This window comes from Aethalodelphis obliquidens, unplaced genomic scaffold, assembly GCF_003676395.1.
Source record: "Aethalodelphis obliquidens isolate GAN/ISIS:26980383/991018 unplaced genomic scaffold, ASM367639v1 scaffold44, whole genome shotgun sequence".
NCBI classification, from domain to species: domain Eukaryota; kingdom Metazoa; phylum Chordata; class Mammalia; order Artiodactyla; family Delphinidae; genus Aethalodelphis; species Aethalodelphis obliquidens.
The window spans coordinates 16,751,180-16,761,178 of NW_020837988.1; positions in this window are offsets into that span (position 1 = coordinate 16,751,180).

Here is a 9,999-nt window from a genome sequence, read left to right on the forward strand (position 1 = left end):
ACCAGTGACCACGGACCTCTCCTTCCACAGCTTTAGGGGAAACGCTCACAGGGTATTTTTTTTGTCTACCTCGCATATATAGTTTTTAGGGCAAAAGAGAATAATTTATATAGCTAAGAGATATGAGAAAATATTTATGTTATTTATATAGTTTCTATGTTTTATGGGCAGCCGCTCTGGGGCTTGTGTATTCTGCTGGAAGCCGTCTATCTGGGGAGATGCAGCTGCCCTGACTGGGGCGCCCACCCAGCTGGACACCAGGTGGCCGGGGAGAAGGTCTTGTGGGCTCCGTGTCCCTTGACCGGGACTGTCCCAGAGCTCGTGAGCAGCATCCCCTCTGCACAAGAGCTCTGATGGGCTTGATCCGGACCCTCCTTGTAAAGTCGTTGTAAATTCTCTGCTCTTCTGGGTCCCAGGCCCCCTCTTCTGCTCTGGCCAAACTTGTCTTGCTCATGGTAATACTGATGACAAGGACGACCACACTTTGCATCTGTAAAGCACTTTTGATCTTTGGAAACCCTTTTGTCCCTTTAATCTCACTTGATTTCCCCATTATCCCTGTGAGGTAGGGGTGGCTACGTAACTGTGCCCATTTTACAAGATGCGGCCCAGAGATGGAGGGCTGTGTTCAAAGTCACACTGAAGAGGTTCTTTCAGTGAATATTTATTGAACGTTAACCTGGGCCAGATTATGGGAGCTGACTTACCCAGAGCCTGGGAGCCCCAAGTCTGGATCCACCCCGAGTCCAAGAACCCAGGGATGCGGCTGCTTCCCTGGCTGTGTGCGACCCTGCCTTTTGGATCTCGGCAGCATGTCAGCATGTCCTGTGTCTCAGAGGCTGGGACTGCCTGAGAGGCCTGGAGAGATGAGGACCCCGTAGACGCCACTCCAGGGGCCCCACCACTGGGCCCTCCCTCCTTCTGCCCACACCGCCTGAGCGGGCTGGGTTACCACACAGGGCCCCTGCCAGCCCACAGATGGGCTTTGTTTGCTCTCATCTGGGTTCTTCTTTTAAACATGATTTGTCTTCAATTGGCTTTCTGGCTTCTCTTGTGAAATCAGCTGCACTGGCAAATTGGTCCTGCATTCCCACCTTGGCCGCAGTCAGCTAGAGAGAGGGACCCCTATCAGACAGGATGCACGGGGGCTCCCCAGTTTGCTAGGTACCTCCCACCTCACTTGTGCGTGCTGCCGCCTGGCTCTTGTGGGCACATCATGTCTGCCCCTGGTCCAGATAAGCCCAGCTTCCCTGGTGTCCTCCACTGGCTGACAGAGCGACAGAGACACCCATGCCAGCCCTGAAGATTATTTCTTGCTTCCCAGAATTTCCTTTCTCAACAACCATGAACTTCAAAAGCTTTTGTCTCAGCACATTTTAGAATCACAACCAGACCTATCGTATATCGAGCACCTGTTCTGTTCATCCGTTCAGTCAGCGATGGTTTAGGGAGCTCCTACTGAGGGCCAGCCACCACCCCCGGTGCTGGGGTGCAGCAGTGAAGGAGACCAAGTCCCTGCCTCGTGGGGCTGCCACTCCAGCGGGAGAGAGAGAGACAATAAACCCATAAACCACGTGTCAGCTATTTGTACCTATTTTGTCTCGCTTTGTTGCAATAACTCTGCGTATTGGACACGACCATGCCCATCTCATGGTCAAGGAAACGGAGGCTATGAGGTGTGAAGGCTCCCGAATGCCACTGGCAAGCTTTGGTCTCAGGATTAGAACACAGAGCTGCTGGCCTCCGAAGTATGAGTTCTTGCCTCCCCTCAGAAGTATGTAGCACGGGGGTGGGTCATCCCATTCTATGGATTCTGGGGAAGCTGAGGCCCAGAGGAAAGAGGTGACCCACCCAAGGTTATATACCTGGTTGGACCAGGCCAGAGCCTGGGTCCCCTCCTGGAGATGACAAGTAGTTTTAGTGCCCGCATGCTACGGCCAGCCATGCAGGTTGGGGTGGGGCAAGTTAAGGCAGAGCAGGAGCCTTCAGGGACTTATGGTTCCGTAGGAGAAATGAGACACACGGCCGTGCAATGGTTCCGGTCATTTACTTGTCAGCCTCAGAGTCCCTCCCTGGCCACTGCCCTCCCAGCATGCTTTGGGAAGTGCAAGTGCATGTCCCCAACCAGCTGCTGCTCCTGGGGGTCTGATGGGGGTGGAGGCCTCTTTTGGGAGCAAAGGTCAGCAGAGAAGCCTTGTCCCTGCCCTGCCCTGGTTCTTCAGCCTGCTGGGATCCACACGGGGTCTCCGGGGAGGCAGGCAGAAGGAGATTCGCAGTCCAACCGTGAGGGCACCTGCATTTCCACCTGCGTGCCTGTTCTGATGTGTTCCTTCTACCCTGTGTTCCTGGGCCCGGAGACGGGCTGGTTCTGAGCAGTGACAGAGGTGCCACAAGGAGCAGATATATATATATATACCTATGTAGATGGGGCTGGGGAGAGAGAGAGGGAAATACATGTATATATTGTTGATCCATTTGTGAGAACACTGCAGACACAAATAATTTATCACCAATCTCCTAAAACCCAGAACATTCTCCAAAAGAATCACAAGGCTGTCATCACATCTGAGAGATGTAACATTGACACAATATTATCTACCACACACTCCTTATTCAAACTGCCCTAATTGTCCCTCAAAATATCCTTCAGAGCTTTTTTCCTGATCCAGGATCCACTCAAGAATCGGGCACTGAATGTGCTGTCATGTCTCTCTAGCCCCCTCTAATCTAGCAGAGTCTCCTTGCCTTCTTTGTTTTCACGACGTTGATGTTTTTGAAGAGTTCAGGCTGGCTGTCTTGTAGAATGTCTCTCAACTGAGATTTGTCTGATTGTTTCCTTATGATTAGATTTTGGTTAAACATTTTGGCAAGAGGTCTACTTGGTGGTGTGCACCGTTCTCTGTGCATGCTGTCAGGGGCCACCATTTGTCAACATTACTGGTGATGCTGAATTTCATCACTTGGTTTAGGTGGTTTCCCCCAGGTCTCTCCCATGTAAAGTTACCTTTTCCCCTTTGTGGTCCATGACTCATCTGTAGGGTGATGCTTGGAGACTCTGGGACCATCCTGTTGCCCAGCAACGCTTTACCCAGTAGTTTCAGCATCCATTGGTGATCCTTGTCCAAATCAATTGCAAATGGTGATTTTTTGATTCCATAATTCCTTGCCTATTTTTCAGTTGGTATTCTTCTGTAAAGAAGAGCTTTTCCTTCTCTGTTACCACCATACCATTCCTTTTAGTTTTCACCATCACCCTGCAGGGTAAGAATTGCCACCCCCATTCTACAGATGAGGAAATGGAGGTTCCAGGAGCTTGAAACATTCACTGAGTGGGTGGCAGAGCTGGGGTTCAAACTCAGGCCTTTTTCATGCCTGAGCTCATACCCACTGCCTTCTAGAATCTTCTCCAATTCCTGGGTTTCTTCTCTGATGACTTAGCTCTGAGCAGGGGGGAGAAGCCATGCCTTCTCCTGATGGAATTCCTGTAGCAGGCGGGGAAGGCGTTTAGAGTAGCTCTCGTGGGGGGTCAGGAAGGGAGATTTCCATTCTTGCAATCTTGAGACAGCCTTGCTCCAGCCTCCCTGACCCGCCTTCCACCTTAGAGGCTCAGCAGTGCCTCAGCCTCCCTCTTTGCTGCCCCTGTGGGCCCCTCACCCCTGCCAGCCCCGCTCTGTCCTTGCTGGGTTCCCGGAGCTGTGGAACATGACTGTGGTGACCCCAAGTCCTGCAGCTCCTCAGATGGGCCCAAGGTTGATGACTGCCCAATGACTCCTAAAGACACGTGGAATGATCCCCTACGTCCGATTTCCATTGGGGAGATATGGTCACCGTCTGGCCAGCAAGCATGTCCTGCCTAAGCTCTGCTCTAGAAGAAAGGCCAGAGGGATGACCTGTGATCAGAGTGGGACATTCTGGAGGGACAGTGGCAGTGGGGTCCCCTGCCTACCCCAACCCTCCCCTTTCACTTATTTTATTTTTTAAAAAGAAGTTTATTTATTTTTGCACTTATTTTATTTTTTAAAAAGAAGTTTATTTATTTTTGGCTGCGTTGGGTCTTCATTGCTGCACGCGGGCTTTCTCTAGTTGTGGCGAGCGGGGGCTATTCTTCGTTGCGGTGCTCGGGCTTCTCATCGCGGAGGCTTCTCTTGCTGTGGGGCATGGGCTCTAGGCGCGTGGGCTTCGGAAGTTGTGGCTCGCGGGCTCTAGAGTGCAGGCTCAGTAGTTGTGGCGCACGGGCTTAGTTGCTCCGCGGCATGTGGGAATCTTCCCGATGAGGGATCGAACCTGTGTTCTCTGCATTTGCAGGCGGACTGTTAACCACTGCGCCACCAGGGAAGCCCTGACTCTCCCCTTTCATTTCCCACTCTTTACTTACACATCTCACACCTGGTCCCTTCATGGAAATGCTCACTCAGAGAATACTGACTGGCCACCTAAAGAGTGTGCCAGGAACGTGCCGGGGTGCCGTGGTGCCGTGGTGACAAGACTTAGGCCCGGCCTTCACGGAGTCACAGACAAAGAGACAGACAAGGAGTGAGATCCCTAGTGGTTAAGCACTGTGACAGGCGCCCGACTACACGGAAACCCTTACGCCATCTCCATGTATTATCTCATTTAACTGATATGGCAACCCTAGGGGTACATACAACCGCCACCCCATTTTATAGAGGAGGAAACTAAAGCTCAGAGAGGCTCCCTGCCACACCCAAAGCCCTACAATAAATAGCAGGGCTGAAAATTAAACGGCCTCTTCATGCGTCTTCTCCCACAGTGCAGAGCACAGTTTGCGCTAAGGCCTGGACACCAGGGAGCAGGCGGCATGGGGGAATTGCAAGGATTCAGCCTGGCCGGTGGCATCTTCCTGCCTCTCCCTCGGGCCGCCTGCTTCTCATCTTCCTCTCCTTCCCTCTCCCTCTCTCTCCTCCCTGCATACCTGCAGAGCTGAGGCTGACAGCCTCTTGGGTGTCTTATCCCCTCTACTCCCATCCGTCCTCGAGTCCCCAGGGGCTGTGGGGCCCACATTCCTCCCTGGCTCTCTCGGGCCCATTAGAGTGTTTACGCTGGAGCCATCCCAGGGGAGCAGAGCCCGGGCACTCCCACCCCGCCCCCCACCACGGAGAGCAGACAGTTGCGAGGTGGCGGCTGGTCAAAGCCGCAGGAGAACCTGACCCAGTGTCCGAATTCCTGCCCCCCTGTCCGAACAAATCCCGGGCGGCCAACGGTAGCCCCTGGGGTCCCCGCACCCCTTCCCGCACAGCCCCTCCCCTGGCTGACAGGCCCTAATCTCAGCTGTCTTCGTGCAGCCAGCCCTCCAAGCCTGGGGTCACCTGACGCCGACACATTTTAATTCAGAAGCTGATTTCTGCTTGTTGGCAACATGTCATTTCTGAAATTGCTTTCTCTGCCCAGAGGCAGGAGATGTCAGAGCTGTGCAGGTGTTACAGTGGTGCCGCCCCCCACCCCGCACCCAACCCCCCCAAGTTCAGGAAGGATTAAGGGGCGTGGGGGGCACACATTAGATCCTCAAGCTCTGCTTCTCATATTTCCCCAAGGGCCAGGGGGGCCAGGGATGGGGGATGATGGGAACAGCCTCTGCTTTCCTCTCCGCCCAAAGACAGAGGCCCAGACTTGGGGGAATGAAGCTGCTGCCACTGCTGATACTGACAATATCAACAGCAGATCATTCTGAGCATGTGCTATACAGGGGCCAGGCACCCTTCAAAGTGCCTCTCACGCACTGTCATGTTTGAATCTCATGACTACCCTCCAAGTCGGCGTCGTCCCTACTTTACAGCTGAGAAAATGGAGGTTCAGAGAGGTTAGATCACTTCCCTGAGGTCACACAACAAGCACGTAGCAGAGCTCAGACTCAAACCCAGTGAGGGCAACAGCTGGACTGGGATTTGGAGGTCTGGGAAGAAATGGGCCACAGAGCCGGGGAGGACTTGGGGCCTGATTTCTCCTTCGCTTGCTTCATGGCTTGACCTAAATATCTTCAGTGAAATCTGCCTGCTCCCCTAACTTTCCCACTCCTGCAACCCCCCCCAAAGAGTTATTTGCTCCTTCTTTAAATTTTCATAGCATTTTGCATATACCTGTATCTTGATTAGCAATTATCACAACACTGGCATCCTTCGTTTTATTGGATGAATGAAGGAAAAAATGAACAAATGAATTTATGACTCTTGCTCTCTGTCCTGTTGCCCCTTCTCCATTTCCCTCCCCAGCAGCACCTTACCATAATAGGCTTCCTGGAACCGTGTCCCTCCCTGACACACTGACTCCTCTCTAGCCATGCTCCCTGCTCTCTTCTCTTCTCCCTTTCCTTCCCCTCACTCGCTCTTTCCTCCCCTACCCAATCCCCAGAATCCCTGGCTGCCTCAACCACCGGGAACAAGGCCCTGCAGAAGCCTGAACCTGGAGTTTCCACAAGATGCGGGCTGCTTGCTGAATCCCCAGGCAGGGGATGAGCTAATCTAGCTGGAAAGCAGTCCACTGGTCCCCTGGTAAAGATGGTGCATGGGCCAACCCACCTTCCCCAACGTGGTCCTCACCACTCAGCTCTACCTGCTTCCCCAGGATGAATTTCTCCCTCCTGCCTCTCCCTCCAGCTCTTCAGAGGACCTATGGCTGTGTGTGCTTGACCCTTGACCGGGGCCAGAGCTAGGAACCTGGCCAGATTGGCTGACGAGGAGAAAACTGTCCTGACCCACATCATGCATGTGTTGCCTTGGTATCAAATATTAGCTTTAATCAAAAGACTTTCACAGCTATCATTTCATTTAGTGCTGGCATAAAACAGCACCAGCTGGAAGGGGTAAAGACAGAGAAGACGTAAAAATCCATAGAACGTCAGACCTAATGGGTCCCTTCCCATTTTACAGAAGAGGAGACTGAGGCCCAAGGTAAGCAGCCACAGCAGCAATAACATCCTGGGGCTACAACACTGGGGCCGGGATCGGGCAGGACCAGGGAGACTTCTGAAGTATGATGAGGTCTCTTTCCTGAAACATGGCTCTTTGTTCTGTGATCACTTATCGAGGGGTACTATTTCTGTTCCAATTAAAAAATCGAACTTAAAAAATGAAATCATTTCACAGGACGGTCAAAAGTCCAAGAAGAAGGGACAGGTGGCCTCTAAAAGTCAGATAAACAGGGAATTCCCTGGAGGTCCAGTGGTTAGGGACTCCGTGCTCTCACTGCCGAGAGCCTGGCTTCAACCCCCGGTCTGGGAGCTAAAATCCCATAAGCCGCACGGCGAGGCCATAAAACAAAAGTCAGATAAACAGAGTCTCCGGGTGAGCACTGTCTTGGGAGTTAGAGCCAAGCAGCCAAGTTAACTTTCTTCCCTGAGCCTCATTCATGAAAACAAAGCAAAACAACAAAAAAGTCTGTATAGATATCTCTCAGAGGGAGAGAGCGATTATATACATAGAACTTTTACTATATGCCAGGCACTGTGCCGGGCCCTGGGAACGAAGCAGTTAACAAGACAGGCCTAGTCCCTGGTCCTAAAGGACAGAAGACAGATAAACAAGTCATCACTGTTTGGTGTGATGAAACTGACAGCCCTGGGCCTCAGGCGGCTGAACTCTGGCTGGGGAACAGGGATAGGAGAGCGGGACGACTTTCCACTGTATCCCTTGTTGCGGCTTTTGGATTTCGAATCATGTGAATGCATTGCTTACCCCCAAATAAATAAAATTAAAAACGGAATAAAAATAAAGTGTAATGAGGGTTAACGAAGGGTAAGAACAGGCTGCTGATGGGACCCCTGAGTCGGGGTTGTGAGCAGACCTGGCCAAGGGGAAGTGAGACAAGGCTTCCCAAAGGAGTGATAGCCCAGCTCCAGCCTGAAGTTTAATGGGGTCTTGGCCAGGTGAGGAGTTTGAGCGGGAGGGGGATGCAGGTGTCAGCGGGAAGGTTACGCCATGGGGTGATACAAACCAACTTGCAGGGTCATCAGGAGCCTTAGAGGGTGTCTCTAGAAAGCGACTGGCACGCAGGATGTGCTTGATGCGCGGTAGCCACTGCTATTATTATTCCCCAGTTATAGTTGCTGCCGTTGGCCGGGGCTAGGGAGAGGGGGCCCTCATGCTGCCGCTGACTCTGACATATTCCTGGGCATCTAGGGGTCCCATGGTGGCAGGAACTCCTGGCACTGCTGCAGCATGTTACGGTTTACGTGCACCCAGCCCTGGGGCAGGAAGGCAGAGAGAAGGCCTCAACTCAGGGCACATTGTGCAGGGGGAGGCCTTGGATCTTCTGGAATCCGCCCCGCCTAAGACACAGCACCCAAACAGGCCCAGACGGTCTGACGCAGGGGACAGCTGCCCAGGTTGTTTCATTTCCCGTCACAGACCAAGAAACCTCCCCAGGCTGGGAAGAGAAGGGACGGAATCCCCTCCCAGCCTCAGGCTCAAGGCGGTACATAGCATAGCAAATGAGAACCAGTGCTATGAGCACGGATAACGCGCTGACAACCATCCTCCCAGGAGCGAGGTACTAAGATCACTACCCCCATTTTCCAGATAAGGACGCTGAGGCGTGCAAGGGTTAAGGAGCCTTCATGAGGTCACATGATCAGGCTTTGACCCCGCCCCCCCCAGCGGCCTCTTAGCCCCTTACAGGCCCTGAAGCAGAGCTCCCGTATCTCAAATGTTCTCTGCTTGTCTGCTTAGCCCGTCCCTGCAACAGGAGGAAGACCATTTCCTCCAACTCAGTGAGCCCACTAAGCATAACTGAAACCTTCTTTGTGTCCTGGATGTAGAACCCCTGATGACACCAATAAAATTGTGAACATCTGATTCCCAGGGAGGCCAGATGGTCAGGAGCTGACTCCATCTAGATGCAGGATGGCGGGGGTGGGGGTGGGGGTGGTACACTGCTCACTTAGAGGTGTTTGCTTCAGAATCAGGCCCCGTGGGGCAGGACGGCCTCAGCCCAACAGGAAGTGCGTCCCTCAGGAGGGGGCTCAGCATGTCTCCCCCGGTGGCTGGGGGCCAGAGAGGAAGAGCCTTGACCCCAGGGAAGCCATGTTGGTGACCATGTCCCCTCTCTCCACGGTAGAAAGTGGGAGTCACATCTTGACCCACCGCTTCGACCTGGCCTTGTCAGAGTTCAGCCAGCCGTCACTGGTCATGGCCTCCAGCCCCTGGTTGGCTACATGGACCTCTGACCTCTGACTCCTAAGGGCTAATGAAGACCTCTGACCTCTGTGTTCCTGGTCCCTCCTCTCCCTGGCACTCACTTGGCCCGCATCATTCAGGCCTGGGTGGTGGTTATGAGCGCGTGTCCTTTCTTCTGTTCCAAACCCTGGACAGAAGGGTCCCACACAGCTAGCATCTCACTGACTCCTGAGCTCGGCCTTTGACGTTTGACCTTTAGACGGAAGAAGAAGGCCTCTGTGAGCAGCCAGACCCCAGCCTTGCGCTTAGGATGGGTGTTCTTTATTGATGATGGACCTCTCTGTTCCATCATTTTTACACGGTCAAAACAGGGCAGTAATACTAACACCTACATCGTGAGGATTACATTCGTGGATATGAGAGCGTGCAACGGAGTCCGGCTCATTGCAGCTCTAAAGAAGCAATAGCTGCTATTATTATTATCATCATCATCATCACCATTGCTATTGCTAGAAGACTGTGCCCCAGTCTCCTGGGCAGCCCCTCTCACACCACCTCGGCCCCGCCGGAGTCTCCATCCCTGAGGTCCTGCCTGTGTCTGCCGTCTGTCTTTTGTCCCTGTTCCTCCTCTCTCTCCCCTCCCCTCGCTGCTATCCCGCTGCTCCCGCAGCCCTTGGCTGGCTAATAACACTACTGTCAACTCAGATTAGAGCCCGTTACGTCCCTTCATCTCGGCTTAACATTTTTGTGGTTTCCCAGCTCTGCCTAAAGTGCTCCACGAGAGGCAAGGGCTGCCCAGCAGGAGGAAGCTTTGGGAGGAAGAATGCAGGTCTGTGAGTCGCCCAGGTGGGCTTTCCCGGATTCCTGCTGA